The sequence below is a fragment of the Asparagus officinalis genome, chromosome 4 (genome assembly GCF_001876935.1).
Source record: "Asparagus officinalis chromosome 4, Aspof.V1, whole genome shotgun sequence".
In the NCBI taxonomy this organism is placed as follows: Eukaryota; Viridiplantae; Streptophyta; class Magnoliopsida; order Asparagales; family Asparagaceae; genus Asparagus; species Asparagus officinalis.
In genome coordinates this window covers 41729817-41741389 of record NC_033797.1, presented here as the reverse complement: position 1 = coordinate 41741389, position 11573 = coordinate 41729817, and positions in this window count along the sequence as shown.

The following is an 11573-nucleotide window of genomic DNA, read 5'->3' as shown; positions in this document are numbered from 1 at the left end:
TGTGAACAAGCCGGCGATGTATAAGATTGAAGAGAATAAATAAAAACATTTCTTCTCAATCTAATACGCTAAGCGTCAAGAAATAAATGCAAAGGCACAGGTCCCCGATCACAGATAGCGAGAATATAATAAACAACTCAGAACAGAATATCCATATCACAAGTGAATATCATCCAAGACATAATATCCGAGTCAACATGCCCTTATACATGACTGAACAACTGAATACTGAAGAAATATAAAATAAATTGTTCAACGGAAAAGAAAAGTAATACAAAAGCAACTAGGACCATCAACTAAGAAAAGATAACTGAACTTCAGTCTATTCTTTAACTCTATCTGCAAGGCACTCCTGCTGAGAATATCCTGGCTCTGGCACATCTCCAAGCTAGACTTGTTTGTCCTCTAAATCTGACGTACACAAGAGAAAACATGTGTACGTCAGCGTGCATGGCACACGGTAAGATCCCACAAGGGAGAAATGAAACGGTCGAATGACCAATGCAAGAATAATAATAAAAGAATCATGGCATTGAAATTCTAATAATTTAAATACAATCCACTACAATGATAGTGAGCATAAGAATCTAAAAAAATCAACCGGTAGTCTAGGTCATACAGCTAACCATCCAATAACAGGTCACTGGTCCATCTCTCATACAGAGTCAACGTTCATATTCTCGGATAACTAATTGTTCACAAATCCCCTACGTGCACCCAATACGCCACTATACCGGATCGGTCAGAGGGCTACACGCAATCCGATTTCAACCGGGTTCGAACTTAAGCTAAACTCGGGTGAATATCAAATTCACGGACCAAAGTGACTATATTGGCTTCACTTTGACCCGACAAACCAACCCTAAGCTGCACTGGATCCTAGGGCGAGCCTGGAAGATACATCAACAACTATATCTGATCATATGAACAAGTACTTTCCCTTCCACATTCTTCTTGTTTTTCTAAGTCAACAACATGATCTACAATAGATCTCTGGTCCACCTCCTGATTCATTCAACGCACACACACATGTCACTAAGTCTAGTTCATGACACGCAAAGTCATTGAATCATGAACTTTTAATGGTTCTCAATTACAACAAGAAACGGTAAATAAATATAACTACTTCTATGCAATAACATTATGACATGTCAATTACATTAAAATAAGATCGTAAAACATGAATAGTAATTATGAACATGATAATTATACAAACAAGCCGATTTCATCAATATCTTGTCATTCGAACCTCTAAACTTCTCATAAAAAGTATCAGCAACTAGGTAACAACTAATATAACAACGGTCGAAAATGAATTTGAAATCTGTGGTTGTTTTATACATGAAATATCGCGGTCTACAACCATGAAACACAAGATTATAAATTTAATTAATTCCAAAAATAATCTTTTCCAAAATGATTCTTTTCACAAAATAAATTTTTTTAATTCATAATAATTATTTCTAAAATAATCTTTAAAATATTATTATTATTATTATAATATTACTCTGCATGAACATAAATTTTACAAAATAAATTATTTTCCAAAATAAATTTTTTTAATTCATAATATTCGTGCTTTATAATGTATTCTATGAGTGGTTTGATCAAGTCTTACAAAAGAATTTTTTGTTGATCAAACATCATTTTTGGTTTAAATGGTTGATTTATGATTTCATTTGGTTGATTTGTTTTCATTCGAAAACTCTTTTTGCATGATTCTCATGTTTTCTCTCTTTTGATTTCATAAATCTATTTTTTATACATGGTTTTTAGGCTTGTATTTAGAGACACCTATTTATCGTGACATATCATTATGTGTTCTCATTATCTCTTGGATGTGAGTGATTTTTGGCATATCATTTATGTTTGCTCACATGTTTGCCATGATCTTTTATTGCTTATATTTCATATGGCTTTTTGATAGGGGGAGCTATTCCCTATACTTACTTTATACTCACCTATGCTTATTGATAGGGGGAGCTTTCGCTCTCTTAATTTTTTTGTCCCCTTTTTGATGATACTCACCTATGCTTATTGATAGGGGGAGCTTTCGCTCTCTTAATTTTTTTGTCCCCTTTTTGATGTTATCAAAGGGGGAGAAATATTATGAGTATGTGTATATTCTTTCTTGACTCTTTCTTGTTTATATGCATGAGAATTATAATTTATATATTCATTTCCTTTCATGCATATATCCTTTTTGTAAATTGTTTGTCATCATCAAAAAGGAGGAGATTGTTGGCCTTCTTGTTTTGATGATGATTTACAAACAATTTACTACTAATGTTGTTTGTCTAGTGTTTGTGCATTCCTATGTATTATAGACAAACAACGTAGTTGGAGGTTGGATGGAATAGAGCTTTAACGATCATATCAAGAGGAGGTTGGCGGAATTGTGGAGTGAAGCATCGTACAATTCAAGTTCAAGATCCAAGTTTAGCTTCATCTACAACGTGTACCAAGTTGAGCTCAATGAAGATCAAGATCAAGCTTGGGTAATTTAGTTTAGGATTTATATTATGTGTGTTAAGTACGCTAAGCTCAATTAGCTATACACACATATCTATTGGTTTCATAGTATATATATAGTTTATATATATACATACATGTGTTTTGGTTTTTATGATATTTATTGTGTTTTTAGTACTTATTACATAGAATATGTAATTTTGTGAAAATATTGTCTTATTAGTTTATAGACTTCAATATCAGTTTATACATGTTTTACTAAGTCTATAAAAACATTTTACAAAGTTTCAAAAGTTGGTTTATGTCAAAACATCAAAATTCAAGTATCTCATATTTTCATGTTTTGGACTATTTTGTAAAATGATGATATTTTTCATTTGGGAGGTCCTTTCTGATAACCAGTCACTGTAGCATGTTTATTATCATGTCTACAATCATTCCCCAAAGTTTTACATTTTTTGGAATTTATTTGATATTTTTAAACAGCATTTTAAAATCAGCAAAATAGTTTTTCAGAACCTGTCATATCAGTTTTCGGTCGACCGCACCGGTCGACCGAACCTGAGGTCAAAAGTTCTCTGGGCGACAGAAGCCTGTCGGTCGACCGGTCCGGTCGACCGATGAAAATTTTCGGTCGACCAACGAATTTTCCGGTCGACCGACGAGTGTTCCTTCAGCTTCCAACGGCTAGTTTTTTGACCGTTGCCTTGGGGCTGTTTTGTCTTTTGCTCTGGTTTCTTGGCTGAGTTGTGAGAGGGTATAAATACCCCATTGTCCTTAACTCTCAAGCTATCTAAGAGAATGTTTTAACAAGTTTTAAACAAGGGTTTAAACCTGTTTAGTTTTGGTTTAAGTTTGTTTTGGGTTTGCTGTTACAAAGAGGAGTTTACATCAACTATTGAAGAGTTCATCTTCAACATTTCATCATCCTCTCTTTGTGTTTATAGAGAAGTTTCCTTAACTCTATTTCCTAGCATTTCGAGTGTGTTGTGAAGTTTTTGGTGAACTAGAAAACCGATTGTGAGGAGTGACGTTGATCGATGAGCGTTGAAAACCGACACTGTGAGGTTGTAAACGTTATTCGGGTGAGCGTAGAAAACCCGGTTGTGATAGTGGATTTCTCCCCGGGAGTGGGGAGCGGAGACGTAGGACGGAAGGTCCGAACTCCGTGATCATTTGATTGTGTTTGAGTGTGCTTTGGCGTATTTATTTTTGCATTCATCTTATATCACCATTTGTGCTTTGCTCATTTATTTCATCCACTATCTTGTTTAGTTTGTTTACCCCTTGTGTTAGTTTATATATCCTTGCATTATATATTTTTATCATATAGGATATATATCTTGTTGTTTATATTGCTTATCCTAGCTAATATATATTGTTGTATTTCATACTTGCTAGGATAACTTATTAATTAGTTTTAATTGGCATTTAATCGGATTAGATTAGCATAAGACCCTAATCACCCCCCCATCTAGGGTCTAACAGAGCTCGGGGGCTCATTTCAAGGGACGGATTAATTATCAAAACAAGGAGGTGCTGCCGAGTTGGAGAGCAAGGGAGCATGAATTTCAGCAAGGGCTAGCGAGATCCCGGCGAATCCCGGTATAAAGAAGGAGCAATTCGAAGGATCTGAAGCCTGTTCCCGTTCGTTCCTCGAGATTAGGCTTGGTCTTAATCTCGAGAAGAGCTACTGATTTCGCTTGGTCGATTTCAGAGCTTTAAGCAAATACCTCCTTGGTGAGGTAGGAGCTCTGCCGAATTTTTAGCAACCGGATCTGATCAAAGGTGGTCCACGGATAAACCCCGGCACAGGCGAAGACACCCACGCAAGCAGGAGATGATAAACAGATCTTATGTTTATTTTCAAGAGAATTGTATCTTTTATTTTCATTGTGTAAAGGTCTTATAAAAAGACCGATCTTTTTAAACTTATTGTAACGATCAAAGTTGTAATGAGTTATACAATAAAGAAAATAATTTTTGACGAAAACAAACTGGCGACCATAGTGGGAGCTAACGATCTCGCTGTCGAGGCCGTCGTGTCACAACCGATGATTAAGATCCCGGTTGAAGAGGTGGTCAAATACGAGTTCGACCAACAGAAGTACGAAGAATACCTCTCGTCCTCCTCCTCTAGATCCTCCGCTTCTCGCAAGCGCAGGAAGATCAACGCCCCCGTTGCTGCGGTAGCTGAACCTTACAACGCCCTTCCGGCCTCCAACGAGTCCGGATCTGCAGATCAGAATTCCTCCTCAATCAAGGAGTTGAGTACAGAAGGCGCGCCCACTTTATCGAAGAGAGCTCACCAAAGACAGCGCCAACGCCTCGCGCGCCAACTCGTTAGGGCTTTGGAGTCAATTAACGGGATCCGTTATGAGGCGGCTCTGAAAATTAGGCAACGCCAAGCGCCCCAACAGTGGACAAATGCCCTCTCCTCTAAATCACCAACAAGTGAATGGGTACAAGTTAAAAGGACCCGTTCAACTCTTGAAGAGCGGATCAAAAAGCGTCGTGCACTGCTTGTGCACGCGCGAATTCTTGCGTAAGAGGCCAAAAGGTTGCAGAGGGAAGAAGTGGAAAAGAAGCCACAAAAACTGCATAAAGTTTAGATGCCAAAGTCCAAGACGGCGACCGAAAAGATAAAAAAATGCGGGTCACTCAAATCCGACCCGCCGAAACGCGGGTCACTCGAATCCGACCCGCCAATTCGCAGGTCACTCGAATCCGACCCGCCAATTCACAGGTCACCCAGATCCGACCCTCCAAGTTGTGGGTCATCCAAATCCAACCCTCCAAGCCGTGGGTCACCCAAATCTGACCCTCCGACCCGCGGGTCACCCAAATCTGACCCGCGCTAGAGTCAAGGCAGAAGATATTCTGCACCTGTTTCATCGATCCCTTTGAGTTCCGCATCTCCGGTGGAGCCCCGTGATAACATAGATTTGTCCCGATTTAAGATTAAGATCACAGATCATCTTGGTCCTTCGCACGCGGGTCGAGGCAAAGCCCCAGTCAAAGAACGCTTGGGTCGGATGACTGAATTCCAAGAAATTACTCAAGCTGGGGGTCGCACACGAAAAACTCTCGTAATTGACTGCCTCGGACGGCGAATTAAAGTCCAAGAGCCCGTCAAGAGTTCACGCTTACAAATGCGTGACTCTAAACGCGTGACTCTTGAAAACGCTAACAAGATGGTAAACCCTCTGAAAGAAACGTATTTATCAGACGATGATAACGTTATACCAGGGGAGTCGTGCCAACATACGATAGGTTGCTCTGGTCATCTGACTGACGAGTTGTACTATCGGGCTGGGGGTACGAACAAATCTCGAAAGAGAAATACTCGGGAAACAAAATCTCAATGTACGTGCACCGAACTTATTAGGGTAGTATTATCAGCGTGTAGCTGCCCTAAGACCGCTCTACAGAGGGTCTCGGTATTCGAGAGGATCTCTAACGGAACGGCTAAGTCCGAACCAAAGCGCTTTCGCAAGAAACGATCGGCTGTTCGAGATGACGAATTCCCAAAAGTTACCATCAATATGGTTAATAAGGGAAAGTCCCCGATTGTTTCAAGTGATTGTAGCCCCGACTTTTCTCCAAGAAGTAAAATTAACTCGGGAATAGCCCAACTGATGTCTCGACTCCAGTTGGAAGTGGTCGGACCCAAACAATCCGCAGTCACAGTTAATGTGGTTGATAAGTGAAAGTCGATTCGACCTTCTAGCTCTGACCCGCTTATATCGCATCGTCCAACCCGATTGCGATCGGGAACCATTAGACAAAGAGATTATTAGATAATGCAAAGGGGATTATCCTCGGATGATGAAGCATCAGATGCCAACTCTGCAGTCACTTCTGACAAAACGGTGTCCACCCCAGGACAATCCCACGAGGTATTCATGATCAACACCGAGCAAATCGCCAGAATTCTCGAGGATGCTCTAACCAAGCAGAAAGAGGCATTCAAGATTAAAATGGAAATGGCTATGCTACGGATGAGGGAAGAACATGACCAACAAATTTGGGCTCTGTCCAATCAGTTCGGTGAATCCAGCTGTCGCAAGCTTGCTGACCAAGCAAGTAGCGATTCAGATATGGATGAACGTCTTAATGCTGAGAACCCTCTCGTTGACCAGAACACTGGGGGTGGCCCCACTGAAGACAACAATACCGGGGGTGGCCCCGTTGTTCCTCTCAGAAATTGTCCGAAGCATGATACTGATGAGGATAAAAAGATGAAGGACATCGAGAGAAAAGTCAACGCTTTGATGTCTGATCGAGAGGTAAAGAAGACCGGGATTCCGTATCCTTACCCGAGAGAGTGGGATTCGACCCCGTATCCGACGAAGTTCAACCTGATCAACTTCACGCCGTTCGACGGGAAGGGTTCGCCCACACAACATCTGATCTACTTCAAGTCCCACTTGGGTATAATCTCTGGCAATGAAGCCTTGATGGTTCGGTCATTCGTTGGCACCCTTCACGGGCCCGCCTTCGATTGGTACCGCCATCTTAAGTCCGAAAGTATTAATAACTGGGAAGACCTGGAGAGCCTATTCCTCTCTCATTTCTTTGATGATGACGCTGAGGTGACAATCAAGACACTCTTCGATGAGAAGCAAGAAGACAACGAGACGGTCGACGACTTTGTCAAACGCTTGCGGAATAAGGCAATAAACTGTCAAGATCCGATCACAGAGGACTTCATCCTTCAAACCTGTCACAACAACCTCTCCTTGGACGTGTTGGAAGTTATGGGAGTAGCACCATCTAATAACTGGAAAGAGTTGAAGGTGCGCAGAGAGCAGGCCGAATGCTTCCTCAGAAGGAGGAAAGCCGAAAGAAGCCAACCGACGGCTAACCCTCCGAAATCAAATTCTGCCTCCCGTGGTAAAGGGAAAGCACCTGCAGTAGCTGTTGACGCTAACCAGAAGTCGCAACAGCAACCCGAAGACAGCATAAGGCTTCGGGTTCGAGACTCCAAAAAGAGTACTCCTTCAAGGACGAAGACGTTCCAGCCATCTTCGAATACCTCCTTGAAAACAACAAGATCAAGCTACCACTTATCGTAAATCAGGAGGAAGCTGACAATACTGTGGATCCAAAGTACTGTGCGTACCACAGGAGGGTCCTTCATCCCACCAATGATTGCTTTGCTCTCAAGAATAGCATCCAAACATCGGTTGAAGTCGGCGTCATAACGTTAGGATAAGCCAAATGGGAATGGCAACACTTCGACAAGTATACGAGTATAAACTGCTTCTTAATACTCCGACAAGTATACAAGTATAAACTGCTTCTTAACACTCCAATAGGTATATGAGTTTAAACTGTTTCCTATCATTGACGGGAAGTTCCTGGAGAATTTGTATATGTAATATTCTTAAGGATAACCCGGTCATGTAACTGAGTATAATGTTAGACCCAGTTCCACAAAGGAAGCTGGGGGTGGATGATTCATGTAACGAGAAGTTCTCGAAAGAATGCTATATGTAACTTTCTTAGGGATAACCCGATCATTACAAATAAAGTGATAAACACTAAACCCATCGTGATTTCCGAACACTCTTTTGCTGAGACGAGATTCGATCACTTTGTTGGATCAATCTTCCCTCACAATTTGCTGAGACGAGATTCGATCACTTTGTTGGATCAATCTTCCCTCACAAAACTCTCATTGGTGTTTGATGACTCACAGTCTTCCATCATAAAATCCCCCACCGATCAGACTAATTGACGGTGGGACCACCAAAACTCCTTTCGTTTGAATCCACTCAAACTTTTGATGCATCTGAGCACTTAACATTGACGATTATCAAACCCCTCTGTGTTAAGTATTTGTCACTTAGCATCAGGAACCCCCTCTGAGTTATTTGTACAAGTCAACACTCCCACTGTGATTTGTACTCTCACTTCCACTGTCCACTTAGTCAAACCTTCCTACAGTTAGGACCACAACCAAAATCCAGTCTCGATTTCTCTAATGAACAAGAGGTCCACAAATCGAGCGATCAAACTTTCCTACAGTTAGGATCGTCTCAAACTTCTCACTCAGTCAAACCTTCCTACAGTTAGGGTCAAAACCAAAATCCCCTCTCAATTCCTCCAATGAACGAGAGGTCCACTTTCAAATTGAGTGATCAAACCTTCTTACATTTAGGGTCACCTCAAACTCCCGCTTGGTCAAACCTTCCTACAGTTAGGGCCAAAACCACAATTCACTCTCGATAAATGAGGAATTCACCTTTAGTTCGGTAATCAAACCTTTCGACAGTTAGGATTATCCGAATCTTTCGATTCTCGGAGTGGAGATCCCACTCCTAGTTTCACTCTTCAGATTCTCAAAGTAGAGATCCTACTTTGAGTTTCCTCTGCACTGGAGATAGAATATAAAATTCTTCCTCTTTGGTTTCGGGAAATAGAATGTAAAATTCTTCCTCTCCCATTTTGGGTTCGTCTTTGCCCCAAGATAAGACACCATCCTTCAACTCCATAATCCGTGCTTTACACGCGCGAGAAATTTTATCCCGAATCCTAAGCAGGGATAAGTCAATGCCTAACACGCGTTGCCGATTAGTTCTTAACCGTAAAAAGAACAAAAGCCCGCATATTCAACATTATGGCAAGTTGTTATTCATAACACCAAAATCCGTGCTTCACATGCACGGGGAACTTTATCTCAACTCCTAAAAAGAGATAAGTCAACGCCTAACACGCGTTGACAGTTTAGTCTTTCACCGATTGAAGAAGACATTAGAATTCCAGTCTGGGGAATTTGATCCCGAAGCCTAAGTAGGGATAAGTCAGCGCCTAACACGAGTTGCCAGTTAGTCTTTTGCCGTGAAAAGGATAAAAGACCACATATTCGATATTATGGCAGGTTGTTATTAATAACACCATAATCCGTGCCTTACACGCGCGGGGAATTTTATCCCGAATCCTAAGCAGGGATAAGTCAACGCCTAACACGCGTTACCGGTTTAGTCTTTTATCGATTGAAAAAGATATCGGAATCCTAGTCTGGGGACTTTTATCCTGAATCCTAAGTAAAGATGAGTCAGCACCTAATACGCGTTGCCGGGTGCCATATTTCCGTAAAAATAGCGAAGTCTATGTATTCAAAGTCATAGCACCAAGTCTAAGTGAGTTAATTCTCTTAGCATAACGTCACATGCGGAACGGACTTAAACAATCCGCATGCTAGCCCGACTCAAATGGTAGTCGGTAAAGGCTCATCAAACCCGTTGATGGCTAAGAATTTACCAAAAATTATATAAATACGAGTCATTAATGCACCAGCTTCATTAGTTGGTCTTGTGACTTGAGCATCCAACAACATCAGGATAAGATCTATACATACAGATGAATCAGCTTTAACAAGTTGGTCCTGCAACCCTAATATTTAGGACCGCCACGCTCTAACACCTTAAGAGCTTAAACTGTGTAGACTACAACAAAAGTCAACGCCGCACAACGTGTTATAGAAAAGATCGATGCCGGTCAACGCATCAGCAATCTCGCCAAAATAAAGCAAAGGATGATGTCAGGGAGTTCAATCGCATTCATATATGAATTTCTGATGAAGATGATCAGTTCAAAGTCGACTCAATGACATGAGCTAAATTCAGAAACTTACGCATCAACTTCAATTCAAGATCTCGACAACGGTCAGACGATAAATGCAGCGCCGGAAGAACTTCGTCTATTCGACAAAATACTAAATAGACTAAAGGCTGAAGAAGTCAAGAATTGAAGCAGTTCATAGGTCCCTCTATGAAATTAAGGAGATGGCCTATCTTATCCAAAGCATTCCAGACTCCTCTATAAAAGAATGAGTCTGAAATACTTTGAAGGGGGTATCTGTAGGCGTCTAAAAATGCCTATGGGTGTCCGCACACAACTCGAGACGGAGAGAAGATGATGAACGTCGTTATCCGAGTCTTAGAGGATTATTTAACGCCGACAAGCGCCTGAAGCAAAACGGCGAACCGAGTGGCCTGCGCGCTTAACAATCAGCTCGCGCAAGTCGGTCAACACGCGCGCGTTAATCAGCTCGCGGCATCAATCAATACACGCCCAACAATCAACTCGCACGCGTCAATCAGCTAGCGCGCGTCGATCAACATACGCACGCGCGTCAATCAACTTGTGCCCAATAATCAACTCGCACCCTCGACAATCAGTCCGCGCGTGTCAGTCAGCTCACGTCAATCCGCTCGCACGCGTCAATCAGCTCGCGCGCATCAATCAACGCGTGTCCAACAATCAACTCGCGCGCGTCGGTCAAATCATGCGCGTCGGTCAACTTGCGCACGTCGGTCAACTTGCGCGCGTCGGTCAACTCGCGTGGAGTGTACAAGTCAATAAGATGGTCAAATACGCAAAACGATGGAAAATATAAGTCCCGAAAAAACCAAAAAACACAAAAAATCAGCGAAGCCAAACTCCCAGCGCGCTGCGCATGACGGACCAAACCGACCTGCGCTGGTCGGACTTAACCCCCACGTGCTGTTTCGACCCCTGTTCGGTTTTTGATGATTTTTCTCAGGATTTGTTCGTTCCTGAGCATCCAAACTAATCTGATATAATCCCCAAATGTTGTTAATCAGTTATTAACTAAAGATAAAGATGAATCATTCATTCTTATCCAAAAACCCCCAACCGAAGCCTATAAATATGAGCTCGGGGGCTCATTTCAAGGGTAGGATTAATTATCAAGACGAGGAGGTGCTGCCGAGTTGAAGAGCAAGGGAGCACGAATTTCAGCAAGGGCTAGCGAGATCCCGATGAATCCCGACATAAAGAAGGAGCAATTCGAAGGATCTGAAGCCTGTTCCTGTCTATTCCTCGAGATTAGGCTTGGTCTTAATCTCGAGAAGAGCTACTGATTTCGCTTGGTCGATTTCAGCGCTTTAAGCAAATACCTCCTTGGTGAGGTAGGGGCTCTGCCGAATTTTCAGCAACCGGATCTGATCAAAGGTGGTCCACGGATAAACCCCGACACAGGCGAAGACACCCACGCAAGCAGGAGACGATAAACGGATCTTGCGTTTATTTTCAAAAGAATTGTATCTTTTATTTTTATTGTATAAAGG